Source organism: Pseudophryne corroboree, chromosome 2 (assembly GCF_028390025.1).
Source record: "Pseudophryne corroboree isolate aPseCor3 chromosome 2, aPseCor3.hap2, whole genome shotgun sequence".
NCBI classification, from domain to species: Eukaryota; Metazoa; Chordata; class Amphibia; order Anura; family Myobatrachidae; genus Pseudophryne; species Pseudophryne corroboree.
Window position 1 is genome coordinate 29,699,035 of NC_086445.1, and position 22,843 is coordinate 29,721,877.

A 22,843-nucleotide genomic window follows, 5' to 3' on the forward strand; every position below is an offset into this window, starting at 1 on the left:
GTGGCCCCTAGTGGATGAAGGAGAAATCAGGATTTTGGTACTTACCGATAAATCCCTTTCTCCGATTCCACAGGGGCCACTGGACGCCCACCCAGCGCTGTTCCTCGTTTTTTGCTTAACGGTTTGCAGATCACCATATGACTGCTGGTTGAGTTTGGGCTAGCCTGTTGTTTGTTAGGTTCTGTTCCAGGGTTAGGTTGTGTTATCCTGGTTTACAGGGCGTCATTAACCTCCTCTACCTTAAGGTTTTGTTTATTCCAGCTCTCCTCGGGCACAGTTTTACGTAGACTGGCTTGGAGGGAAGATAGTAGGGGAGGAGCTAGCCACAGTGTGAGAGTTTTAAAGTGCCAGCTCCCAATTACTGCCTACTATCTCCCCATTGTAACTACACTCCAGTGGCCCCTGTGGAATCGGAGAAAGGGATTTATCGGTAAGTACCAAAATCCTGATTTTACTGAGACTGAGGAACCTTTATCAAATGATGAGGTTTTATTTGCTAAAAAAGCAAAGGGCAACTGTGTGTTTTCCTTAATCAGAATCTCTTAATAAGCAGTTAACAGAAGCATGGAAAAATCCTTATAAACGGTTTTCTATGCCTAGGCGATTTCTGTCTAACTACCCATTCCCAGAGTCTGACAACTAAATGGAAAAATCCACCAACAGTGGATTTCTCAGTTTCAAAACTTTCAAAGAAGTTAACCATTCCAGTCCCCACTGCGGCGACGCTTAAAGACCCGTCAGCGTAAGCTAGAATCTATGCTAAAGTCAATGTATGTCGCAGTAGGGGTGTTGCTTAGACCTGCTTTAATTCAAGTTTGGGTTAACAAGGCAGTAGTTGCATGGGCAACACAGCTCAAGTTGGGCCTACAACAGGATCTTCCATTAGACCAGCTTATATTTCTTGCTGATCACATATGTGAATCTGCGGAGTATTTAGGTACGGCTTCTATGGATGTCGGCCAGGTTAGTTCTCGGCTTTCAGCTTCTAGTGGCGGCCCAATGGGCGCTTTGGCTGCGTTCTTGGCAGGCAGAGTCAAAACGAGGAATAGAAGCATTGCCTTACACTGGCGATATGTTATTTGGTCCTGAATTGGACAAATGGATTTCTCAGGCTACTGGGGGAAAGTCTTTTTTCCTGCCATTGCCCACACCAGTTCCTAAACGGAAATACGCTGGACCAGCTTTCAAATCTTTTTGACCTCAGTACTTTCGAGGCCGTGCTAGAGGAACAACCATACAGAGTAGACGTGGTAGAGGACGTGGTTTTCAACAAACCACTAACAGTCATCAGGACACAAAGGCCGCTGACAGGCCAGTGGTATGACAGGCTTCCAGCCCATCTCGGATCTTCAGTTGTGGGAGCACGCCTTCAGACGTTTCACTTAGCGGGGTTTCAGACATTCAGAGATGGGTGGATCTGCAATTTAGTGTTCAAAGGTTACAAAATAGAGTTCGATTGTCTACCACCCATGCGGTTTTTCAAGACAGGCATGCCTGTGTTAGGAGACAAAAAAAGCGGTTCTGCAGACCGCGATTCAGTCTCTCGTATATTCAGCAGTTTTGATTCAGGTTCCAGTTCACCAACAGGGTCAGGTTTGTTATTCCAATCTTTTTGTAGTACCAAAGCCGGACGGCTCGGTCAGACCGATATTGAACCTGAAGTGGCTCAATCAGTATGTCACTTACTACAGATTCAAGATGGAATCCCTGCGGTCAGTGATTGCAGGTTTAGAGCCACAGGAATTCATGATTTCGCTGGATCTCAAGGATGCGTACTTACACATTCCAATTTAGCCACCGCATCAGGCGTACTTAAGGTTTGCAGTACAACAAAACCATTATCAGTTTCAGGCACTACCGTTTTGGCCTCTCATCAGCACCTCGGGTATTCACAAAGGTGATGTCTGTGATGATAGCTCATCTCAGATCCCTGGGAGTGATGATAGTTCTGTACGTAGACGACCTTCTCATCAAGGCTCCGTCTCAACAAATACTCCTTCAAAATGTCTTACTGACGTACAATATACTAGTTCAGCACGGTTGGATTGTCGACTTCAAAAAATCAAGTCTTGTCCCGTGTAAAAGAATTAAATTTCTTTGAATGATTCTGGATATGGTGGATCAATAAATTTACCTGCCAGTACAGAAAGCATAAAGTATTTGTCATCTGGTATAGTTAGTGTTCAAACCACGGACCGTTTCTGTGCACTAGTGCATCCGACTATTAGGAAAGATGGTGGCGTCTTCGAAGCACTCCAGTTTGTAAGATTTCGCTCACGTCCTTTTTCAGCTGGATCTTCTAGCACAGTGGTCAGGCTCACATCTACAAATTTATCAGATGGTGCGGTTGTCTCCAAGGGTCAGAGTGTCCCTACTCTGGTTGCTCCACATACACAATCTCACCGCGGGAAAAAGGTTCTGAGTCTGGAATTGGATAATTCTGACGAAGGACGCAAGTCTCAGAGGTTGGGGGGAGTAGTGGTCCTGGATTGTCAGCTTCAGGGTCTATGGTCAGACCGAGAAAGATTACGGTCAATAAATGTCCTGGAACTCAGGGCAATTAATAAAGCTCTGCAACAGACAGTTCACATGCTCCAGTCTCACTGTTCAGGTTCAGTCAGACAACGCGATGGCAGTCGCATACATCAACAAACAAGGAGGGACTCGAAGTCACATGGCCATGCGAGAAGTTGCTCGAATCCTGAATTGGGCGGAGCATCACCAAGTGATATTGTCGGCAGTGTTCATTCCAGGAGTGGACAACTGGGAGGCAGATTATCTCAGCTGTCAGGATTTTCATCCAGGAGAATGGGCTTTAAATCCAGAAGTGTTCCAGACGTTGGTCAAGCGGTGAGGTAACCCACAGGTGGATCTAATGGCATCTCTCCAAAATCATCAAACACCTCAGTGTGTCCAGAACAATAGATCCAAAGGCAGTGGCTGCGGATGCTCTCACAATCACGTGGCCGTATAGCCTACTGTATCTATTTGCACCATTTCCGCTGCTTCCTCGGTTGCTAAAGCGGATCAAAAGAGAGTCCACAACAGTCATACTAGTAGCGCCTCATTGGCCTCTGAGAGCGTGGTTCTTGGATCTCGCGGTCTACCGCAGACTATCCGTGGCTGCTTCTGCTACGTACAGAACTACTACAACAGGGTCCATTCCTTTACCCCGATTTAGCGCAGCTGCGTTTGATGGGGTGGCTCTCTTAAGACGAAAGGGCATTCCAGAGTCTGTTATACCAACCATGTTACGTGCTAGGAAGCCAGTTAATGCAGCTCATTATCACAGAATTTGGCGAGCTTATATAGGTTGGTGTGAAGCTCGGAAGTTTCCGACGACATCTTTCCAGTTATCCCGTCTTTTGCTATTTTTACAGGCATCTATTTGGGGTCTATGTTTAGTTACACTAAAGGTGCAGGTCTCTGCCTTGTCAATTTTCTTTCAAAGGCGTTTGGTTCTTTTGCCAACAGTTCACACTTTCCTGCAAGGTGTCCTTAGAGTTCAACCTCCATTCTTACCACCTACAGCTCCATGGGACTCGAATCTAGTTTTAGATTTTTTGCAGTCTTCAATTTTTTAACCCTTACAACACGTGTATGTTAAGTTTCTAACTTGGAAAGTAGTGTTTCTCCTAGCCTTAGCTCCGGCAAGGTGTGTTTCAGAACTGGGTGCCTTGTCATGCAAGCCACCGTATCTGGTATTTCATGATGACAGAGCGGAACTTCGGATGAATCTCGCTTTTCTACCAAAGGTAGTATCATCTTTTCACATCAATCAACCAATCGTAGTTCCTGTTTTTTCAGGAGGTTCAGGAACTCCAGCAAATTTGGATGTGGTACGCGCACTTCGCATTTATGTAGCCCGAACATCAACAGTACGTAAAACAGATACATTGTTTGATGTCTATGATGCAGTCAAGATAGGTTGGCCAGCTTCCAAACAGACGTTGGCTAGATGGATTAAGCTGACAATTTGTCAAGCTTATTTTCATGCTAGTCTACAACCGCCTGCATCCGTTTCAGCACATTCCACTCGCTCTGTTTTGTATGTCATGGCCAGCAGGTCATGGAGCTTCTATGACGCAACTTTGCCGTGCGGCTTCTTGGTCACCAGTGCACACGTTTGTGCGCTTTTACAAGTTTTATATGATTGCAGCATCAGCATCTACATTTGGCTGTTTAGTGTTACAGGTGCCAACCAGCTCTCCCGCCCAAGGGGGAAACCTTGAGTACTCCAGTGACCCCTAGTGAATGAAAAAGAAAATAGGATAAATCCTTTTCTTTGAATCAACAAGGGGCATAGGACGCCCACCCAGAGCAGTCTTACCTGGCTTGTGGTAAGTTCAGTAAATCTTATGGTAACACATTCTCACCGACTTGTTGAAATGTTAAGGTGATTATCTATTGTCGTGTCAACTTTCTAGTTGTCCGTTATGTTATAATGTTCTATGTCATTCTCCATTGTTAATCCTCTCTCTCGCTCCTGTTTGGCGCAGTAAAAAAACACTGAGGCATCGTGGGAGTATGGAGGGGGTGGAGGGTTACTAATTAAAATTTCTCTAACGTCCTAAGTGGATGCTGGGGACTCCGTAAGGACCATGGGGAATAGCGGCTCCGCAGGAGACTGGGCACATCTAAAGAAAGCTTTAGGACTATCTGGTGTGCACTGGCTCCTCCCCCCATGACCCTCCTCCAAGCCTCAGTTAGATCTCTGTGCCCGAACGAGAAGGGTGCACACTAGGGGCTCTCCTGAGCTTCTTAGTGAAAGTTTTAGATTAGGTTTTTTATTTTCAGTGAGACCTGCTGGCAACAGGCTCACTGCATCGAGGGACTAAGGGGAGAAGAAGCGAACTCACCTGCGTGCAGAGTGGATTGGGCTTCTTAGGCTACTGGACATTAGCTCCAGAGGGACGATCACAGGCCCAGCTTGGATGGGTCCCAGAGCCGCGCCGCCGGCCCCCTTACAGAGCCAGAAGGCAGAAGAGGTCCGGAAAATCGGCGGCAGAAGACGTCCTGTCTTCAACAAGGTAGCGCACAGCACTGCAGCTGTGCGCCATTGCTCTCAGCACACTTCGGTCACTGAGGGTGCAGGGCGCTGGGGGGGGGGCGCCCTGAGACGCAATAAAAACACCTTGGATGGCAAAAAAAATGCATCACATATAGCTCCTGGGCTATATGGATGCATTTAACCCCTGCCAGAATACATAAAAAAGCAGGAGAAAAGTCCGCGAAAAAGGGGCGGAGCCTATCTCCTCAGCACACTGGCGCCATTTTCCCTCACAGCTCCGTTGGAGGGAAGCTCCCTGTCTCTCCCCTGCAGTCACTACACTACAGAAAGGGTTAAAAAAAGAGAGGGGGGCACTAATTAGGCGCAGTATTAACTATACAGCAGCTATAAGGGGAAAAACACTTATATAAGGTTATCCCTGTATATATATAGCGCTCTGGTGTGTGCTGGCAAACTCTCCCTCTGTCTCCCCAAAGGGCTAGTGGGGTCCTGTCCTCTATCAGAGCATTCCCTGTGTGTGTGCTGTATGTCGGTACTTTTGTGTCGACATGTATGAGGAGAAAAATGATGTGGAGACGGAGCAGATTGCCTGTAATAGTGATGTCACCCCCTAGGGGGTCGACACCTGAGTGGATGAACTGTTGGAAGGAATTACGTGACAGTGTCAGCTCTGAATCAAAGACAGTGGTTGACATGAGACAGCCGGCTACTCAGCTTGTGCCTGTCCAGACGTCTCATAGGCCGTCAGGGGCTCTAAAGCGCCCGTTACCTCAGATGGCAGTTATAGACGCCGACACGGATACTGACTCCAGTGTCGACGGTGAAGAGACGAATGTGACTTCCAGTAGGGCCACACGTTACATGATTGAGGCAATGAAAAATGTTTTACACATTTCTGATAATACGAGTACCACCAAAAAAGGGGTATTATGTTCGGTGAGGAAAAACTACCTGTAGTTTTCCTGAATCTGAGAAATTAAATGAGGTGTGTGATGATGCATGGGTTTCCCCCGATAACAACGGATAATTTCTAAAATGTTATTGGCATTATATCCTTTCCCGCCAGAGGTTAGGGTGCGTTGGGAAACACCCCCTAGGGGGGATAAAGCGCTCACACGCTTGTAAGGGCTCTACCTTCGCCTGAGATGGCCGCCCTTAAGGATCCTGCTGATAGAAAGCAGGAGGGTATCCTAAAAGGTATTTACACACATACTGGTGTTATACTGCGACCAGCAATCACCTCAGCCTGGATGTGCAGTGCTGGGTTGGCGTGGTCGGATTCTCTGACTGAAAATATTGATACCCTAGATAGGGACAGTATATTTTTGCCTATAGAGCATTTAAAAGATGCATTTTTATATATGCGTGATGCACAGCGGAATATTTGCCGACTGGCATCAAGTCTAAGCGCGTTGTCCATTTCTACCAGTAGAGGGTTATGGACACGTCAGTGGTCAGGTGATGCGTATTCCAAACGGCATTTGGAAGTATTGCTTTATTAAGGGAGGAGTTATTTGGGGTCGGTCTTTCAGACCTGGTGGCCACGGCAACAGCTGGGAATTCCACGTTTGTACCCCAGGTCGCCTCTCAACATGAGAAGACGCCGTATTATCAGGCGCAGTCTTTTCGTGGACAAGCGGGCAAAAGGTTCCTCATTTCTGCCCCGTGACAGAGGGAGAGGAAAAAGGCTGCAGAAATCAGCCAGTTCCCAGGAACAGAAACACTCTCCCGCCTCTGCCAAGCCCTCAGTATACGCTGGGGCTTTACAAGCAGAATCAGGCACGGTGGGGGGCCCGTCTCAATGAATTTCAGCGCGCAGTGGGCTCACTCGCAAGTAGACCCCTGGATCCTTCAGGTGATATCTCAGGGGTACAAATTAGAATTCGAGACGTCTCCCCCTCGCCGTTTCCTAAAGTCGGCTTTACCGATGTCTCCTTCTGACAGGAAGACAGTTTTGGAAGCCATTCACAAGCTGTATTCCCAGCAGGTGATAATCAAGATACCCCTCCTGCAACAGGGAACGGGGTATTATTCCACACTGTTGTGGTACCGAAGCCGGACGGCTCGGTGAGACCGATTCTAAATCTAAAATCTTTGAACACTTACGTACAGAGGTTCAAATTCAAGATTGAGTCACTCAGAGCAGTGATTGCGAACCTGGAAGAAGGGGACTACATGATGTCTCGGGACATCAAGGATGCTTACCTTAATGTCAAAATTTACCCTTCTCACCAAGGGTACCTCAGGTTTATGGTACAGAACTGTCACTATCAGTTCAGACGCTGCCGTATGGATGGTACACGGCACCCCGGGTCTTTACCAAGGTAATGGCCGAAATGATGATATTCCTTCGAAGGAAGTGAATTTTAGTTATCCCTTCCTTGGACAATTCCCTGATAAGGGTAAGATCCAGGGAACAGTTGGAGGTCGGTGTAGCACTATCTCAGGTAGTGTTGCGGCAGCACGATTGGATTCTCAATATTCCAAAATCGCACCTGGTTCCGACGACGTGTCTTCTGTTCCTAGGGATGATCCTGGACACAGTCCAGAAAAAGGTGTTTCTCCCGGAGGAGAAAGCCAGGGAGTTATCCGAGCTAGTCAGGAACCTCCTAAAACCGAGCCAAGTCTCAGTGCATCAATGCACAAGGGTTCTGGGTAAAATGGTGGCTTCCTACGAACAATCCCATTCGGCAGATTCCACGCAAGAACTTTCCAGTGGGACCTGCTGGACAAATGGTCCGGATCGCATCTTCAGATGCATCAGCGGATAACCCTGTCACCAAGGACAAGGGTGTCCCTCCTGTGGTGGTTGCAGAGTGCTCATCTTCTTGAGGGCCACAGATTAGGCATTCAGGACTGGGTCCTGGTGACCACGGATGCCAGCCTGCGAGGCTGGGGAGCAGTCACACAGGGAAGGAATATCCAGGGCTTATGGTCAAGCCTGGAGACATCACTTCACATAAATATCCTGAAGCTAAGGGACATTTACAATGCTCTAAGCTTAGCAAGACCTCTGCTTCAAGGTCAGCCGGTGTTGATCCAGTCGGACAACATCACGGCAGTCACCCACGTAAACAGACAGGGTGGCACAAGAAGCAGGAGGGCAATGGCAGAAGCTGCAAGGATTCTTCGCTGGGCGGAAAATCATGTGATAGCACTGTCAGCAGTATTCATTCCGGGAGTGGACAACTGGGAAGCAGACTTCCTCAGCGCGACCTCCACCCGGGAGAGTGGGGACTTCACCCAGAAGTTTTCCACATGATTAAAAACTCGACAGGTATTGCGCCAGGTCCAGGGACCCTCAGGCAATAAGCTGTAGACGCTCTGGTAACACCGTGGGTGTACCAGTCAGGGTATGTGTTCCCTCCTCTGCCTCTCATACCCAAGGTACAGAGATTGATAAGATGGAGAGGAGTAAGCACTATATTCGTGGTTCCGGATTGGCCAAGAAGGACTTGGTAACCGGAACTTCAAGAGATGCTCACGGAGGATCCGTGGCCTCTACCTCTAAGAAGGGACCTGCTCCAGCAAGGACCCTGTCTGTTCCAAGACTTACCGCGGCTGCGTTTGACAGCATGGCGGTTGAACGCCGGATCCTGAAGGAAAAAAGGCATTCCGGATGAAGTCATCCCTATCCTGATCAAAGCCAGGAAGGATGTAACCGCAAAAACATTATCACCGCAATTGGCGAAAATATGTTGCGTGGTGCGAGGCCAGTAAGGCCCGACGGAGGAAATTCAACTGGGTCGATTCCTACATTTCCTGCAAACAGGAGTGTCTATGGGCCTGAAATTGGGGTCCATTAAGGTTCAAATTTCGGCCCTGTCAATTTTCTTCCAAAAAGAATTAGCTTCAGTCCCTGAAGTTCAGACGTTTGTAAAAGGGGTACTGCATATACAGCCTCCTTTTGTGCCTCCAGTGGCACTTTGGGATCTCAATGTAGTTTTGGGTTCCAAAAGTCACATTGGTTTGAACCACTTAAATCTGTGGAGTTAAAATATCTCACATGGAAAGTGGTCATGCTGTTGGCCCTGGCCTGGGCCAGGCGCGTGTCAGAATTGGCGGCTTTATCCTGAAAAAGCCCTTATCTGATTTTCCATTCGGACAGGGCGGAATTGAGGACTCGTCCTCAGTTTCTCCCCAAGGTGGTTTCAGCGTCTCACCTGAACCAACCTTATTGGTGGTGCCTGCGGCTACTAGGGACTTGGAGGCCTCCAAGTTGCTAGACGTTGTCAGTGCCCTGAAAATATATGTTTCCAGGACGGCTGGAGTCGGGAAATCTGAATCGCTGTTTATCCTGTGTGCACCCAACAAGCTGGGTGCTCCTGCTTCTAAGCAGACTGTTGCTCGTTGGATTTGTAGTACAATTCAGCTTGCACATTCTGTGGCAGGCCTGCCACAGCCAAAAATCTGTAAATGCCCACTCCACAAGGAAGGTGGGCTCATCTTGGGCGGCTTCCCGAGGGGTCTCGGCTTTACAACTTTGCCGAGCAGCTACTTGGGCAGGAGCAAATACGTTTGTAAAATTCTACAAAATTGATACCCTGGCTGAGGAGGACCTGGAGTTCTCTCATTTGGTGCTGCAGAGTCATCCGCACTCTCCTGCCCGTTTGGGAGCTTTGGTATAATCCCCATGGTCCTTACGGAGTCCCCAGCATCCACTTAGGACGTTAGAGAAAATAAGAATTTACTTACCGATAATTCTATTTCTCATAGTCCGTAGTGGATGCTGGGCGCCCATCCCAAGTGCGGATTGTCTGCAATACTTGTACATAGTTATTGTTACAAAAATCGGGTTATTATTGTTGTGAGCCATCTTTCAGAGGCTCCTCTGTTATCATGCTGTTAACTGGGTTCAGATCACAGGTTATACGGTGTGATTTGGTGTGGCTGGTATGAGTCTTACCCGGGATTCAAAATCCTTCCTTATTGTGTACGCTCGTCCGGGCACAGTATCCTAACTGAGGCTTGGAGGAGGGTCATGGGGGGAGGAGCCAGTGCACACCAGATAGTCCTAAAGCTTTCTTTAGATGTGCCCAGTCTCCTGCGGAGCCGCTATTCCCCGTGGTCCTTACGGAGTCCCCAGCATCCACTACGGACTATGAGAAATAGAATTATCGGTAAGTAAATTCTTATTTTCTTTTACGTCCTAGAGGATGCTGGGGACTCCAAAAGGACCATGGGGTATAGACGGGATCCGTAGGAGACATGAGCACACTAAAAAAAGACTTTGGCTGTGTGTGAACTGGCTCCTCCCTCTATGCCTCTCCCCCAGACCTCAGTTAGACTTTGTGCCCAGGAGTGACTGGACACACACTAGGGGAGCTCTACTGAGTTTCTCTGGAAAGACTTTTGTTAGGTTTTTTATTTCCAGGGAGACCTGCTGGCTACAGGCTCCCTGCAGCGTGGGACTGAGGGGAGAGAAGTCAGAAGTCTTAGTTTAAGGGCTCTGCTTCTCGGCTACTGGACACCATTAGCTCCAGAGGGTTCGATCACTTGGTTCACCTAGCTGCTTGTTTTCGGAGCCACGCCGTCACCCCCCTCACAGAAGCCAGAAGAAAGAAGCCGGGTGAGTATTAGAAGAACCGAAGACTTCAGACGGCAGAAGACTTAAGTAACGGTACAGCGCAGCGGTAGCGCTGTGCTCCATGCTCCCACACACTTCACCAACGGCACTCACAGGGTGCAGGGCGCTGGGGGGGAGCGCCCTGGGCAGCAGTTACTGAGGCTCTCTGGACTGGCAGAACGTATATTCGGTGCCCCCGCCAGTATAAAAAATTTAAAATTAAGCGGGACTACAGCGCGCTGGGAAGGGGTGGGGCTTAGCCGCACAGCTCATCAGCGCCATTTTCTCTCTCTCCACAGCCGCTGCAGAGACGCTGGCCCGGACCTCCAAGCTCCTTCATGTAACAGGGGAGCAAAACGGGGGGGGGGGGGCACATGAATTTTGGTGCTTTTTATAATATTTTTCAGCGCTGGACACATTTTCTCTGATGTCCTAGTGGATGCTGGGTACTCCGTAAGGACCATGGGGTATAGACGGGCTCCGCAGGAGACTGGGCACTCTTAAAAGAAAGATTAGGTACTATATCTGGTGTGCACTGGCTCCTCCCTCTATGCCCCTCCTCCAGACCTCAGTTAGTATCTGTGCCCGGCCAGAGCTGGATGCACCCTAGGGGCTCTCCTGAGCTTGCTAGAAAAGAAAGTATTTGTTAGGTTTTTTATTTTCAGTGAGATCTGCTGGCAACAGACTCACTGCTACGTGGGACTGAGGGGAGAGAAGCGAATCTACCTGCTTGCAGCTAGCTTGGGCTTCTAAGGCTACTGGACACCATTAGCTCCAGAGGGTTCGAACACAGGCCCAGTTCCTCGGTCGTCCGGAGCCGCGCCGCCGTCCCCCTTGCAGAGCCAGAAGAACGCAGAGAAGTTGAAAATCGGCGGCTGAAGACTCCGGTCTTCATTAAGGTAGCGCACAGCACTGCAGCTGTGCGCCATTGCTCCCTTAGCACACCACACACTCCGGTCACTGATGGGTGCAGGGCGCTGGGGGGGGGGCGCCCTGGGCAGCAATTAGATTACCTTACTTGGCGAAAAGCACATAATACAGTCTGATAAACGGTATATGTGCATTAACCCCCGCCATTAAAGTACATAAAAGGACAGAAGCCCGCCGCTGAGGGGGCAGGGCCTTCTTCCTCAGCACACCGGCGCCATTTTCTCTTCACAGCTCAGCTGGATGGAAGCTCCCCAGGCTCTCCCCTGCAGTATCCTGGTACACAAAGGGTAAAAAAGAGAGGGGGGGCACATAAATTTAGGCGCAAAACTGTGTATATAAGCTGCTATAGGGGAAAAATCACTCAGTATAGTGTACATCCCTGTATTATATAGCGCTGTGGTGTGTGCTGGCATACTCTCTCTCTGTCTCTCCAAAGGGCCTGGTGGGGGAACTGTCTTCAAATAGAGCATCCCCTGTGTGTGTGGTGTGTCGGTACGCGTGTGTCGACATGTCTGAGGTAAAAGGCTCCGCTAAGGAGGTGATAGAGCGGATAAGTGTGTGGGAGGGTGTCTCCGTCAACAACGCCGACACCTGTTTGGATATGTGTAAGTGTTGAGGTAAAATTATTGCACAAAACGTTAGGGAACAGAAAGGAAATCTACCCTGGTCTGTCCCTATGTCACAGAGTCCTTCAGAGTCTCTCTATGCTCACTATCCAAAATAACAAAGTATCGACACGGAGTTTAACTCCACTGTCGACTACGATAATGCAAAGTTACAGCCAAGAGGGCTAAAAGATATTCAATATATGATTATTGGAATAAAAGATGATTTGCATATCACTGATGACTCATCTGTCCCTGACACGAGAGTACACATGTTAAGGGGAAGAATGCTGAGGTAAATTTCCCTCCTCTCATGAGGAAAAAGAGCGGGAATCTCCAGACAAGAGACGGCAGCTTCCCACAAGAGAATTCTCAGGCTGTATCCTTTCCCCACTAGGGCCAGGATGTGTTGAGAATCTTCCCCTTGGGTGTCCTGTTTGCACTAGCTATTCTCAGGGATCCTGCAGATAGTGTGCACATTCTAGTATACTACCCAGACCGGCGATTGTGTCGGCATGGGTTTATAGCGCTGTGGCAGCGTGGACAGGTACCTTATCAGCAGAGATTGAGACCCTAGTATGCATATAAATATTTTAAGATGCTGTCTTAAGTGATAGATATATAATTTATAAAGCATGCCCAAAGGGACATGAGTATACTGGGTCCTAGAGACAAAAGCTATGTCGATTTCTGCTTGACGTGTCCTGTAGAATATACATTGGACAGATGATGCCGACTTAAGAGGCATATGGAAGGCTGAGGATTGTGTGGAGAAAGGTTCTCGGGCCTGGTCTCCACAGCTATAGCTGGTAATTCTGATATTTTGCCTTATATTCCTGCACAGCCTAGGAAAGCACGACATTATTAAATGCAGCTTTTCGAATAAAGAAACAAAGTCTGAGGTGCGTCCTTTCTTGTCAGAGCCGGGGGCAGAGAAAAGAAGCTGTACAACACAATAGTCCCCAGGAACAGAAGTCCTCCCCGGCCTCTACAAAAATCCACCGCATGTCGCTGGGGCTCCACAGGCGGAGCTAGGCCCGGTGGGGACACGCCTTCGTAAGTTCAGCCACAAGTGGGTTCACTCCCTGTTAGATCCCTGGGCAATAGAAATTGTATCGCAGGGATACAGGCTGGACTGTGAGAAGAGGCCCCCTCACCGAGGACCCGGCGGGCTTCCCCCCAAGAGAGGGAGCCAGTGTTAACTGCAATTCGTAAATTGTATCTTCAACAGGTGGTGGTCAAGGGTCCCCTCCTTCAACAAGAGGGTGTTATTATTCGACCATGTTATAATCCCGAAACCAGACGGTTCGGTTAGACCCATATTGAATTAAAATCCCTGAACATATACCTGAAAAGGTTCAGGTTCAAGATGGAATCGCTAAGAGCGGTCATTGCAAGCCTGAAATGAATCTGGACATAAGGGATGCATACCTTCGTGTCCCCATTTATCCACCTCATCAGGCGTACCTCAGAATTGCGGTACGGGATTGTCATTACCAATTTCACCAAGGTAATGGCGGATATGATGGTGCTCCTGCGGAAGCAAGGTGTCACTATTATCACATACTTGGATGATCTCCTCATAAAAGCGAGATCAAGAGAGCAGTTGCTGGACAGCGTATCACCTTCTCTGGAAGTGAAACGGCAACACGACTGGATTCTATATATTCCGAAGCCGCAGTTGGTTCCTACAGCTCATCTGCCTCGCCTAGGCATGATTCTAGACACAGACCAGAAGAGGGTTTATCTCCCGATAGAGAGAGCTCAGGAGCTCATGACACTGGTCAGGAATGTATTGAAAACCAAAACAGGTGTCAGTGCATCACTGCACTCGAGTCCTGGGAAGGATGATGGCATCATACGAGGCCATCCCCTTCGGCTGGTTCCATGCAAGGACAATGGAACTTACTGGACAAGTGGTCCGGATCACATCTTCAGATGCATCGGTTAATCACCCTATCCCCCAGGGCCAGGGTGTCTCTCCTGTGGTGGCTGCGGAGTGCTCACCTTCTCGAGGGCCGCAGATTCGGCATTCAGGACTGGGTCCTGGTGACCACGGATGCAAGCCTCCGAGGGTGGGGGGGGCAGTTACACAGGGAAGAAAATTCCAAGGTTTGTGGTCAAGCCAACAGACTTGCCTTCACATCAATATCCTGGAACTAAGGGCCATATACAACGCCCTAAGTCAAGCGGAGTTCCTGCTTCGCGACCAACCGGTTCTGATCCAGTCAGACCGCAGGGGCTCATGTAAACCGCCAGGGCGGCACAAGGAGCAGGGTGGCGAGGGTAGAAGCCACCAGAATTCTTCGCTGGGCGGAGAATCAAGTAAGCGCACTGTCAGCAGTGTTCATTCCGGGAGTGGACACTACCTTCACCCGGGAAAGTGGTGACTTCATCAGGAAGTCTTCACGCAGTTTTGCAAATTGATGGAAACTGCCTCAGGTGGACTACATGGCGTCCCACCTCAATAAAAAGATAAAAAGGTTTTACGCTGGGTCAAGGCACTCTCAGGCGATAGCTGTGGTCGCACTAGTAACACCGTGGGTGTTCCAGTCGGTCTATATATTCCCTCCTCTTCCTCTCAGACCCAAGGGCTGAGAATTGTAATAAACGGAGGAGTGTGAACAATATTCTTTGCTCCGGATTGGCCAAGAAGGACTCGGTACCCGGAACTGCAAAGAGGACCCATGGCCTCTGCCTCTCAGTCAGGACATGTTGCAACAGGGACCCTGTCTGATCCAAGACTTACCGCGGCTGCGTTGGACGGCATGGCGGTTGAACGCCGGATCCTAGCGGAAAAGGGCATTCCGGATGCAGTTATTCCTACGCTGATAAAGGCTAGGAAAGACGTGACAGCAAGACTTTTTCACTGTATATGGCGAAAATAGGTTGCTTGGTGTGTGGCCGGGAAGGCCCTACAGAGGAATTCCAGGGGGGTCGATTCCTGCACTTCCTACAGTCAGGAGTGACTATGGGCCTAAAATTTAGGATCCATAAAGGCCAAGATTTCGGCCCTATCCCTTTTTCTCTCAAAAAGAACTGGCTTCACTGCCTGAAGTTCGGACGTTGTTACAGGGGTGCTGCATATTCAGCCCCTTTTGTGCCTCCAGTGGCACCTTGGGATCTTAACGTGTGTTGGATTCCTAAAATTCCACTAGTTTGAGCCACTTAAGACCGTGGAGCTAAAATATCTCACGTGGAAAGTGGTCATGCTTTTGGCCTTAGCTTGGACTAGGCATGTGTCAGAATTGGTGGCTTTGTCATGTAAAAGCCCATATCTGATCTTCCATATGGAAAGGGCAGAATGGAGGACTCGTCCCCAATTTCGCCCTAAGGTGGTATCATCGTTTCATTTGAACCAACCTATTGTGGTGCCTGCGGCTACTAGGGACTTGGAGGATTCCAAGTTGCTGGACGTAGTCCGGGCCCTGAAACTTTGTTTCCAGGACGGCTAGAGTCAGAAAAACTGACTCGCTATTTATCCTGCATGCACCCAACAAGCTGGGTGCTCCTGCTTCAAAGCAGACTATTGCTCGCTGGATCTGTAGCACGATTCAGCTTGCACATTCTGCGGCTGGACTGACGCATCCTAAATCAGTAAAAGCCCATTCCACGAGGAAGGTGGGCTCTTCTTGGGCGGCTGCCCGAGGGGTCTCGGCTTTACAACTTTGCCGAGCTGCTACTTGGTCGGGTTCAAACACTTTTGCAAAATTCTACAAGTTTGATACCCTGGCTGAGGAGGACCTTGAGTTTGCTCATTCGGTGCTGCAGAGTCATCCGCACTCTCCCGCCCGTTTGGGAGCTTTGGTATAATCCCCATGGTCCTTACGGAGTACCCAGCATCCACTAGGACGTCAGAGAAAATAAGAATTTACTCACCGGTAATTCTATTTCTCGTAGTCCGTAGTGGATGCTGAGCGCCCGTCCCAAGTGCGGACTCTCTGCAATACATGTATATAGTTATTGCCTAACTAAAGGGTTATTGTATGAGCCATCTGTTGAGAGAGGCTCAGTTGTTGTTCATACTGTTAACTGGGTATAGTTATCACGAGTTGTACGGTGTGATTGGTGTGGCTGGTATGAGTCTTACCCTGGATTCCAAATCCTTTCCTAGTAATGTCAGCTCTTCCGGGCACAGTTTCCCTAACTGAGGTCTGGAGGAGGGGCATAGAGGGAGGAGCCAGTGCACACCAGATATAGTACCTAATCTTTCTTTTAAGAGTGCCCAGTCTCCTGCAGAGCCCGTCTATACCCCATGGTCCTTACGGAGTACCCAGCATCCACTACGGACTACGAGAAATAGAATTACTGGTGAGTAAATTCTTATTATTTCTTTGTAGTATATGGGCGCTGGGGTGTGAGCTGGCATACTCCCTCTGTGTTTCTCTCTTCAGGCTTCCCTGTGGGTCTGTCCCCTTGTTTTTGGCCGGTGTGGGTGTGTCGGTACTTCGTGTCGACATGTCTTAGGCTGAGTGTTCCTCCCCGGAGGTTGTTACTGGAGGCGCAGAGAGGGATTTGGGAATGACTCTGTCGGCACAGCCGACTGCTGATTGGGTGACTATGCTGAGTACACTGAATGCAAATGTGGCTTTATTGTTTAAGAGGCTGGATAAATCTGATTCTCAGACACAAACGTGGAGAAAATCCATGGAGGACGCTTTATCTCAGGTACAGGCCACCTCAGGGTCACAAAAGCGTTAGTTTACCCAGATGGCAGATACAGATACCGACACGGACTCTGATTCCGATGTCGATTTCAATGAGGCTTCCTTACATCCGAGGGTTGTTAGGAGTACTCAGTACATGATTGTAGCCATCAAGGATGTTTTACATATCTCTGAGGAACCTGCGGGTCCTGACACAAGGGTTTGCTTATTTAAAGGGAAAAGGCCTGAGGTGAAGCTTCCCCCCTCTCATGAAATGAATGCGCTTTGTGAAAAGGCTTGGGAGTCGCCTGACAAAAGGTGGCAGATTCCCAAGAGAATTTTGATGGCATATCCTTTCCCCTCTGACGACAGGGAAAAATGGGAGTCGTCTCCCAATGTGGACAAGGTGCTATCCCGGTTGTCCAAGAAGGTGGCGCTTCCGTCTCCTGACACGGCTGCTCTCAAGGATCCGGCGGATCGCAAGCTGGAGACGACATTGAAGTCCATTTTCGTTAATACTGGTGCATTGCTCAGACCTGCTGTGGCGTCGGTATGGGTGAGTAGTGCTATTGTAAGTGGGCTGATAATTTGGCTTCTGATATGGATACCCATGATAAGGATAACATTCTTTTGACTCTTGGTTATATCAAGGACGCTGCAGATTACCTAAAGGATGCGGCGAGGGATGTTGGTCTCTTGGGATCAAGAGCCAATGCCATGGCGGTCTCAGCCAGGAGGGCGCTGTGGATTCATCAATGGAATGTTGATGCCGACTCCAAGAAGGCTATGGAAGCTCTCCCTTTTAAAGGTAGTGTCTTGTTTGGTGACGGCCTTGCTGACCTGGTGTCTACCGCTACTGCGGGTAAGTCATCTTTTCTTCCTTATGTTCCCACACAACAGAAAAAGCCACCCCATCATCATATGGAGTCCTTTCGGCCTAATAAGTACAGAAAAGGAAGGGCTCGTCCTTCCTCGCTTCAAAGGGTAGAGGAAGGGGAAAGAAGTTGCCCGCCGTGTCAGGCTCCCAGGACCAAAAGTCTTCCCCTGCCTCTACCAAATCTACCGCATGACGCCCGGGCTCCCCTGCGGGAGTCCGTGCCGGTGGGGGGCCGTCTCCGATTCTTCAGTCAGGTCTGGTTCCAATCAACCCTGGATCCTTGGGTCTTAAACATAGTGTCCCAAGGGTACAAGCTGGAGTTTCAGGAGATTTCCCCCCCCCCCCCCTCCCCCGCCGCTTTTTCTTGTCGGCCTTGCCAGTTTCTCTTCCAGAAAGAGAAGTGGTAAATGCTGCGATACAAAAGCTGTGTCAACAGAGAGTCGTTGTGCCGGTTCCCCCATCCCAACGGTTGGAAGGGTTCTATTCGAGCCTCTTTATCGTGCCGAAGCCGGACGGCTCGGTCAGACCGATTCTGAACCTGAAATCCCTCAATCCATACTTGAAAATGTTCAAGTTCAAGATGGAGTCTCTTCGAGCTGTTATTTCCAGCCTCGAAGGGGGAGATTTTATGGCGTCAGTCGACATAAAGGATGCTTACTTACACGTCCCGATATTTCCTCCTCATCAGGCCTTCCTGAGGTTTGCGGTGCAGAATTGTCATTACCAATTTCAGGCGTTGCCGTTTGGGCTTTCCACGACCCCGAGGGTTTTCACCAAGGTAATGGCGTAAATGATGGTTCTCCTTCGCAAGGGGTCACAATTATCCCGTACTTGGACGATCTCCTGATAAAGGCGAGGTCAAAGGAACAGTTGCTAAGAAGTGTGGATCTCTCCCTGTCGGTTCTGCGACATCACAGTTTGATTCTGAATTTGCCAAAGTCTCAGTTGATCCCGTCCACTCTGCTGCCCTTCCTGGGCATGATCCTAGACATGGAGCTACAGAGAGTGTTTCTTCCGGAGGACAAAGCTCTGGAAATCCAGACCATGGTCAGGGAGCTTCTGAGGCCGACAAGTGTGTCGATTCATCAATGCACTCGAGTGCTGGGGAAGATGGTTGCGGCTTACGAAGCCATTCCATTTGTATATAGATACAGCTGGAGATGAATCTCAAACTGTATATATCTGGCGCTATAAATAATAATTAATAATAAATTTACCAACTGGTGTTCAATATAGAGATGGTGATATTGCGGCTGCTGAGCAAAACAGCTGGCTAGGCTGAAAAACAATATGAAACACAAACAAAAGGAATGCTCTGCTCTCCAAAAATCACTTAAAATCAATTGATTAATTAATTAAATGCAGTCTAGCATGGAGAATAATTGACTCAATGAGGCTTGACCTTTTAAAAAGAAAATATTTTATCAAACAGTTAAATACCACATAGACACATAAACCAAACAATACATAGAAGATTAGCAGTTTAAAAATTCAGAGGTTACTACCTCTAATATATGTAAGCAGAAACACTGTATCTATAATTGTAAACGTGCTGTTACAATAGTATACAATATATCTAAAGTGCAAAAATGGTTATCTTGAGAGAGAAGCTCTCTAACAAAGAATGTCAATTGATTCTATCACTGGCGTCCCAGTGTAAAATCATATGGACTGTCCACAGAAGGCTCCGCATTAGCTAATAAAAAAGTTATTAGAGGCAAAAACAATAATAATTACCCCCGTGCTGGTTCCTGGAGTTTATCACAGGGTCCTGTGTGCAAATGCACGAGGTAGAGATGAAGATTTTTGGTTGATGCCTCAGTAATAATTGGAAAGCAAACTTGCTAAAATGCTCTGACCTCCGTTAGAGAAGCCGTCAATTGACCATAAGATGGTGTTATAATAGGAACTTCCCCACAAGGGACGTAATTTATTCAGCTGATGGTAGCAGTATGGAAAAGCACATCCGCTGATGGCTGGTGTTATAGTGGTCTCACTGCGGAGATCCGTTCATATCCATTGCCGCAGCAGTTTCCAAATAACAAAATGCCGTGAATAGCTGAAATAACTTTTTACCTCACAGCGGAGGTGCGGTGCGGTTCCTAGAGGTCACTTGGCTGTAGTATTCGTTTTGAGGAAGTCTCCGTTGCTAGGAGACGAAACGCGTTGACGCCCCTTTTCTACGAGTTCATCATTGGACACCCGTTATTTGGCAGACAGGCTCTTTACCATCTCGGCTCCCGACACCCCGTCCGGTGTACATACTACAGCCAAGTGACCTCTAGGAACCGCACCGCACCTCCGCTGTGAGGTAAAAAGTTATTTCAGCTATTCACGGCATTTTGTTATTTGGAAACTGCTGCGGCTATAGATATGAACGGATCTCCGCAGTGAGGCCACTATAACACCAGCCATCAGCGGATGTGCTTTTCCATACTGCTACCATCAGCTGAATAAATTACGTCCCTTGTGGGGAAGTTCCTATTATAACACCATCTTATGGTCAATTGACGGCTTCTCTAACGGAGGTCAGAGCATTTTAGCAAGTTTGCTTTCCAATTATTACCGAGGCATCAACCAAAAATCTTCATCTCTACCTCGTGCATTTGCACACAGGACCCTGTGATAAACTCCAGGAACCAGCACGGGGGTAATTATTATTGTTTTTGCCTCTAATAACTTTTTTATTAGCTAATGCGGAGCCTTCTGTGGACAGTCCATATGATTTTACACTGGGACGCAAGTGATAGAATCAATTGACATTCTTTGTTAGAGAGCTTCTCTCTCAAGATAACCATTTTTGCACTTTAGATATATTGTATACTATTGTAACAGCACGTTTACAATTATAGATAGTGTTTCTGCTTACATATATTAGAGGTAGTAACCTCTGAATTTTTAAACTGCTAATCTTCTATGTATTGTTTGGTTTATGTGTCTATGTGGTATTTAACTGTTTGATAAAATATTTTCTTTTTAAAAGGTCAAGCCTCATTGAGTCAATTATTCTCCATGCTAGACTGCATTTAATTAATTAATCAATTGATTTTAAGTGATTTTTGGAGCGCAGAGCATTCCTTTTGTTTGTGAAGCCATTCCATTTGGCAGGTTTCTTGGCCGGGTATTTCAGTGGGATCTGCTGAACAAATGGTCCGGGTCTCACCTGCACATGCACCGGATAATAAGTCTATCTTCCAGGGCCAGGATTTCTCTCCTGTGGTGGCTGCAAGGTTCTCACCTTCTAGAGGGGCGCCGATTCGGAATCCAGAGCTGGGTTCTGCTGACGACAGATGCAAGTCTCCGAGGCTGGGGCGCAGTCACGCAAGGAGGAAGTTTCCAGGTAAAGTGGTCAAGCCAGGAATCTTGTCTCCACATAAATGTTCTCGAGTTAAGAGTCATTTACAATGGCCTGCTGCAAGCGAAGAACCTTCTTCAGGGTCTCCCTGTCCTGATCCAGTCGGACAACATAACTGTGGTGGCGTACGTAAACTGCCAAGGCGGAACAAGGAGCAGGGCGGCAATGGCGGAGGCCACAAGAATTCTTTGCTGGGCGGAACAGCACGTGAGCGCTCTGTCAGCAGTCTTCCTCGTGGGCGTGGACAACTGGGAAGCAGACTTCCTCAGCAGACACGATCTCCATCCAGGAGAGTAGGCTCTTCATCAAGAGGTAGTTGCAGAAGTGACAAGGCGTTGGGGGAATTCCTCTGATAGACATGATGGCGTCTCGCCTCAACAAGAAGCTTCCGAGGTATTGTTCCAGGTCAAGGGAACCCCAAGCCACTGCAGTGGACGCCCTGGTAACTCCGTGGGTGTTTCAGTCGGTCTATGTGTTCCCTCCGCTTCCTCTCATTCCAAAGGTGCTGAGGATCGTAAGACGAACAAGGGTTCAGGCAATACTCATCGTTCCAGATTGGCCACGGAGGGCCTGGTATCTGGATCTTCAGGAATTGCTTGTAGAAGATCCTTGGCCACTTCCTCTAAGAGAGGACCTGTTACTACAGGGGCCCTGCGTGTTTCCGGACTTGCCGCGGCTGCGTTTGATGGCGTGGAAGTTGAGCGCCAAATCCTAGCTCGGAAAGGTATTCCCAGGGAGGTCATCCCCACTCTCCTTAAAGCTAGGAAGGAGGTTACGGCAAAACATTATCACCGTATTGGGAGAAAGTATGTGTCGTGGTGTGAAACCAAAGCAGCTCCTGCGGATGAGTTTCACTTGGGTCGTTTCCTCCATTTTTTGCAGGCAAGCGTGGATGCTGGCCTCAAATTGGGTTCCATCAAAGTGCAGATTTCGGCTTTATCTATTTTCTTTCAAAAAGAATTGGCCGTCCTTCCTGAGGTTCAGACTTTCGTGAAGGGAGTATTGCATATCCATCCTCCATTTGTGCCACCCGTGGCGCTGTGGGATCTTGAAGTGGTGTTGCAGTTTCTTATGTCTCCCTGGTTTGAACCTTTGCGTAAGGTTGAGTTAAAGTTTCTCACTTGGAAAGTGGTCATGCTTTTGGCTTTGGTGTCTGCCAGAAGGTGGTCCGAGTTGGCGGCTTTGTCTCACAAGAGCCCATATTTGATTTTTCATTCGGATAGAGCCTAATTGAGTACTCGTCAACAATTTCTGCCGAAGGTGTTTTCTTCGTTTCACATAAACCAACCTATTGTGGTTCCTGTGACTACGGATGCTGTGGCGGTCCCAAAATCTCTTGATGTTGTAAGAGCTTTGAAAATTTGTCGCCAGAACGGCTCTTACTAGGAAGACAGAGGCTCTGTTTGTCCTGTATGCTTCCAACAAGATTGGAAATCCTGCTTCTAAGCAAACTATTGCACGCTGGATTTGTAATACGATTCAGCATGCTCATTCTTCGGCTGGACTACCGTTGCCGAAGTCAGTAAAGGCCCATTCTACCAGGAAGGTGGTCTCCTCTTGTGGCTGCCCGAGGGGTCTTGGCACTTCATCTTTGCCGAGCAGCTACGTGGTTGGATTCAAACACTTTTGCTAAGTTCTACAAGTTTGATACCCTGGCTGATGAGGACCTCATGTTTGCTCAATCGGTGCTGCAGAGTCGTCCGCACTCTCCCACCCGGTCTGGAGCTTTGGTATAGACCCCATGGTCCTTTTGGAGTCCCCAGCATCCTCTAGGACGTAAGAGAAAATATGATTTTAATACCTACCGGTAAATCCTTTTCTCCTAGTCCGTAGAGGATGCTGGGCGCCCGTCC

At 48.4% G+C, this 22,843-nt stretch overlaps 1 protein-coding gene across 2 annotated transcripts in view; it reads left to right on the plus strand.

Moving 5' to 3' along the window:
- LOC134994354 (piwi-like protein 1) overlaps positions 1 to 22,843 on the plus strand; it is a 549,333-nt gene that overhangs the window by 464,619 nt on the left and 61,871 nt on the right. The gene's annotated exons all lie outside the window — the stretch shown is intronic.